A 6,489-nucleotide genomic window follows, 5' to 3' on the forward strand; every position below is an offset into this window, starting at 1 on the left:
GTCTTGCAAGTACAACTATTCCCAGAAAGAAGGCATCACTCCTGCAATCCACAGAACTATACATTCAGAGGAACAGGATGGTTCATATTGCAGATAAATAAGTAGCACTATCTGGTAACCCTCAGTTTAGGCATCTTTTAATTACCAGTTTTTAATCAATAGTGTCCCTTCTTGCCTAACTCTCTTGAGGGAGCTCTGAAAAAAAATGCAGTTTTGATATAGCCTCAATTTGCCTTTTGAATGCAAAGGTATTTTGACACTTTCTTTTCTTCCTTTTATAATTAGAAAAACTGGCTCACCAGTCCATGCCCACATCAGATGCCTCAGGAATGATGCTGACATGCTTGGTCTAACCCTGCACTTGATACGCTGAACTGCACTCAGATCCTAGCACTTCACATCCTTCTTTCACACCCTTACCAGATTATGAAATGACTATTTGGCCTGAATTTACATAGGAATTAGTAGGATATCATGGACTTCATTATCAGTAAGTGAGGGAATGGAAAAAGTGAGGGAATGTGGTGGAGTTCACTCTGTAAGCCAATTACTAACACAGATTCCCTAGGAACGACACCCTTTTATTAGATTCCCTCAGTTTAAGCAAATGCTTATCTACCACTCAAATGGCAAACAGCTGGAAAACCTTACATTTTTGGGACTAAGTGGTGTCCCTGTCTCTGACAGATGAGTAATAAATAAAGCAATCGTTACAGAGAATTGCTCTTACTCTGAGTCAACTGGTGAGTTTTGAACTTTACAAGGACCACAGCTTAACAGGGGAACAGAGCAGTTTCCCTGTAGGTTATTTTGCTTTTAGAACACATGTAGCTATAGCTCATATAATTAGCTGAAAGTTAGGAAAGGTCTTACTCCAGCTTTTTCCCAACATAAAATAATAAATACACAGTAGTAATCCAGCAGCATTTCTGCCATACACAGTCCCACCATTAGTTATTTTGTATTTGTTGCATTGATTGTACCAACCTGCTTTATTGCCTTGTGGAGAGAAAGCCACAGAAAAAATATCAAGTTAAATCTCAACACTTGTAAATACTAGAGAACCATAAAGGAATTGACATTAAACCTTGGGTGAAATCCTGGACTCACTGAATTATACAGAGATGCCAAGAGCTTTGATAAACACTGGTTTGGTTGAGTGTGTATGTACCATGATACAGAGTAAGTTTTATCATTACTGTTCTCTTCACGATTTTCCCCCCTGACAAATGCATGAGATGGATAGCTAGAATTTGTGCCTTTTGTGCCTTCTGAGGATAGCTAGAATTTGTGCCTTTTGAGTATTTTATTTTACAACATTAGGAATGTTTCAGTGTATGGTGTGTCTATATGTGAGCCCAGGTTTTTAGAAATTAATCACAGGAGCATTTTGACACCTACAGTATGCAACAGAGGCACTAGATATTGGATGTATCACACCTATTTAATTGGAGACAGCTGTAGGAGGTGACTAAGCACACAGATTCCACAAATCCAGGTGTTAAAGCTGGTTCTTATCCAACCATCTGTGTATATAAAAAGATGCTACAAGTTATTTATTTTGCAAAAAGAATACATTTAAAGTCAGGGAGAAGAAATCACTGAATGGTTAGGTATTCTGGTAAAAAAAAAATACTACAAATGGAACACTCAAGAAAGAGAAGGGAGACCTCTGAACATCATACCTGGTAATAAACAAGATGCACCAAACGGGTCTCCTCAGTATTTTCGCACACCAGTTCTCTATTTTTTATATCACCACCAAAAATGAACTGTTACAACTCTGCATCAAGATCTGAGGTTATGACAAACATAGCCTGAGTGTCCTGATGTCATCACAAGTAGAATCTCCTGAGGTTGAGGGTTACTGAGCTATGAATAACAAGAAGATCTAACACAATCATTCCACTCAGAAAGGAAGGACTCATCTGGCTGTTGTTACATGCTGGTTTTATTCCATCTCCTTCAAAAGTCAGTATCATGATACTCCATTGTCCAAGTGAAAAGAGTCTGGATGGATTTACCTTTAAGTTGACTATTGACTAAGCTTAGGTGTTCCCAGCCTTTGTTTTTCCTAAAATAAGCTATATAAAACACATTTGCTGTAACTAATTAAAAGAAAAGGAATTTGTTATGCAGTAGTCAAACTATTTGATAGTTTGAGCGGGGGTTTTTTCCAAGTATCTGCCGCATCCCATTCAATTCTTCCTGTAAATTTAAATCAGCTCAATATGATCTGGATGAATAGGAGGAAACAAAAAAAAGGAATGATGTTGAAGAGATCTGTTTTGAAAATTGCTAGGAAAAAATAGCTGTTGTCTTTTCAATATGATTTTAATAACCCATACCAGTTACCAAAACCAAAAAGACATTCCTATAGTCAGGGAGACAAAGGATTCATAGTTACAGTTTTTAATCTCAGCCTTACATCCTGAAAAGATAAATCCAAACTGAAGTGCAATATTCCCTGTCTCTCTTGTTTTTACTGCCTCATTATATGAGTTTATTTTCCACACATGTTGCTGTGTTTCTCAGATACCACAATGTTGACCAAAGATTTGCTCCAACTGCAGCACTTTCCTTGTATCTTTTGCATGTAGTAACAGTCAGCCTTGATCTGATGCTGATTTCTGAGGTCTGGAAGCTGTGGATAAGGATTTAACCACAAGAATATTTAGCACCTTCACTTCTATGGCATCTTTTCCCTGGGACCTTCCAATACCAGTTTAGCTATTGCTGCAGGGCATTAAAACCCAAGATTTTGGGTTTAAAGTTAGATAGAAAGATTTTTATCTTCCTACTGTCAAAAACTCTGGAAATTCTGGAAGATGTTCTAAAGCAAATTTGAAATGGATCAAGAAACAAGAAGGAAGAGAATGATAAGTTTCTTAGAGACAAATTGGACAAAATGGAGGATTTTTAAGTCACATTCATGACCCAGTGCCACAGTTGGGCAGTTAATTTACAGCAAGCCAGCCTGGAGATGAAGAAAGCATGGGTCCTTGTAGTCATGTTTTCATCTGAAAGAAGAAAAAGTAATTTCCTATGTAAGGAAAAAAGGAATAACCTTTATTGAGCTCTATTTTAATTGGAGACCCATGCACAATCTTTACAATCAGAAGCAAAAGTGCTTGCAATTAATTTCAACTTTTCGTTTTCAGCATGTGCACTGTAACAATGCTGTGGAAAACTCTTATCAACAGGAAGAAGGAAGCACCAATGCATGCATTAAGTATTAAAGGATGGCTTACATCATGTGCATATTACACATTTCCGTGTTTCCTGTGGTCCTGAAACCTGAACACATCACCAACGGAACAGAAAATCAAGCATTTTAGGTGGAAAATTTTTATACATTATTAAATATTTGCATGGGATTGTAACGCAAAGACCTAGGCATGCACTTTGTTAAACAGATCAAGAACCAAATGTCAATTAAAATAAATCTTCTCTAAACCTAAACCAATTCAACTTGAGAGATATATTAGTTATGCTTGATTTATCTGATGCATGTCAGACCATTCAGAGGCTTGGCAACACATGCAGAGAAGCCTGATGTACCCATGCACAGCAAGAAGGCATCCCTCCATTAAAAGATACAGAATTGGACTTGTTGCATAGCAAGACATAAAAATGTGTCATTAAGAAAACTGCAGCTAAAGCACAGTGAAAAGATATTATTCCATAATTACAAAATGCAAGGATATCCTTGTATTTTGAATGTTAGCAGCAATAATTAAAGAGTAAGTGCATTGTTCACAAACTAAAATTAGAGCTAGTGCCTTATCTAAGCCACTTTTCATTTATTCTTAACTACAAAAGTTTCCAGAGATCTGAAGTGACGTGCCACTTAAGAAAACTCACTCACAGCAAGTGATTTATTTTTTCAGAGCCAAGAGAAATACATGCCTATGCCTGGACCACGAATAGCTCCAGCTTTCTGGAACAGAAACCTCAGGTATGTATTTTTTCTCCTGGTACTAACTGTCAGAAACAATAAGTTCACAAGGAAAAAGAAAAATTAAAGCCAGTAAGGATCTGAAAGTGCAGGTTGTTATTTGGACATAAAAGACCCAGAATATTTACAAAAACATTTCTACTTGCATCCTATTTTGCTGAGTAAAACACAGATTACCTTTTATCCTTGATTGCTTTCTTTATAATACACAAGAGATAAGCCTTTTGAATACCACAAATTTTTTTCATTGCTATCATTCTGAATTCGGACTGTGGAATGGGTCAGAGAACATGCTGATAAAAATCCAGCAAATGCACTGCAAAAGCCACAACTGGGGTAAGTCACTTCAGTCCCCCCTCCTTGTCAGAATGGTGGCATGGGTTGACAAGACAGAAGTCAAACTGGAGATAGCTGTGATCACAGTTTACAAGAGTTAACTAGTGACAGCCACTTCTTTGTGTATCAGCTGTAGGTATGCACCCTTTGAAAGCCCTCAGCAGCACATCTTTCATATCAAAAAGGTGCATATACTGAGTGTCTTGCTAAAGTAGGAAAATGAGCTACAGAACACAGAAAACAGCCCAGTATGCTGAAATAGAGATAACAACAAGAAAAATCTATCAACTTTGGACTATGTGTGAAAATGGCTAAAATAGAATGCAAAGCAAGTGACAAACAGGACTGATCCATGTGAGTGCTGACAAGGAGGCTGTTGATGTTAGGGAAGGAAATTACTCATTCTCTCTGTGTACAGGAGAGGGTGAGTACTACAAGCTTGCCTGGTGCACCTTTTTGTTAATTTTGGATCAGTCCAGTGAAACACCCTGTTTATTTATGTCCCCCTCACCACAAGGTGGCACATACGTACTCCCTGGGATTTTTTAACTGCCTCTACAGTTCACTTGATTTTAAATTAAGAGGGAGGAAGGGAGTGGGGATGGGATAAAAGCATGGAATGATAAACTGCATTGTATTATCTGGCAGAAACTATTAAACATAAGTAAACTATTCTTAATAACTGGAATAATTCCAAACTTTCCTTGTTGATATTACTTACTAAAGGGACTCAGGTGTGCTCACATCAATAGTGGGGCAGTTAAAAAGAATAAAGAGCTACTGAAAACTTTGCTTCAGTGTGTTTTACAAATACACTCACCAGAAACTCAACAGGATTTAGGGGTGAAATGGAACATGGGCAGGCTGGTGTCAGAGAGGGAAACAGGTACACAAGAGCAGAAAACCAGGAGTATCCACTCATTATTTTCATCCTCTAGATTTTAAACCCGTTGCTTGGTGTGCAGTATTAGGGGTTTTCTTACATTGCAGACAGTTTTCATCCTCCCTTTGCAAGTTTCCAGAACTAACTACATATGCTAAAAAAGGCAGTTCCTTAGTAGCAAGTTTTCCTTAAAGCTGATAAAGGTTGCGTTTGAATGTCAGACTTTGAAACACCCAAATATATTTTCTCATTTTCACCTAGTGGCTGATAAAATAAAACCTCAATGCAGTGGTTCCTCTTTTCAAATCCATGGTATAAAAATATACCTCATAATCTCTAAGGGCTACAGCACACCCTTCTCCACAGCATGTAACAGATGCACGTTTCATATATCCTTCAGAAAGGCACTAAGCAGACTATGAATCCACCAAACTGCAGAAGAGATTTGAAAGCACACTGAGATAAGCATGTGAGTACAAAAGAGAGGAGGATGAATTTTTTAAGGACAGAAGAATACTGACCTAAACCAGAGCACAGAAACCCTAACCAGCATGTGAAGCGATTCTATCCACGCAGCACAAAATATACATTTTTAAAAAGAAGATTCTTGGAGATTTAAACCATAAAGTATGTACATAGCTCCCTCTGATGACCATTGGACACTATACAATGCAAGTCTCCTTTTACTTTTGTTCGTGCATTCAACTGACAGCTGACTGGTTAAATTCTAATTGCTTCCAAGTGAGGTCAGCAAAGGTATTTATCGAAAAGGACTGAACAGGCTCAACACACACATGCACGCGCACGCATAAGCACATACACACCATCTCTCCAGCCTGTTGATTTATGGAAACAATTATAATTCTGGTGGAGTCTTTCTGAGCTGAGAAAGTTTGTAGCTACAGTAGAGCGTCTCATGTTGCAAAAAGGAGACAACAGAAATGGAGTACTTGGGTATCCAGCTCTTATCAACAGGAACAAGTAAGTTATCTGTCCTTCACAAGATTATTCAACAGTTTCTAACAGCTAATAACTTACTTTTATTTCTATATGCTAGATGCTAAGAAAAGAATTAAGAAAACTATTTCTACTAATAATCTGAAAAGGGGAGGAATAAAAACACAGGGCTAAAGCCATGAGGTCTGTTTTGAAACATGAATTAGAGAAAAGTTGTATGATAGGTTGTGCTAATAGTAAATATATAGGTATGAAGTAATCAGGAGAATTGTATCATACATGAGAGTTGAAATGAATCAATAGGAGATTTTTGGAAGGACTGAAAACTGAAGAGCACTGTGTTTACAATCAGTGT

This window comes from Fringilla coelebs (genome assembly GCF_963513975.1).
Source record: "Fringilla coelebs genome assembly, chromosome: 12".
NCBI classification, from domain to species: Eukaryota; Metazoa; Chordata; class Aves; order Passeriformes; family Fringillidae; genus Fringilla; species Fringilla coelebs.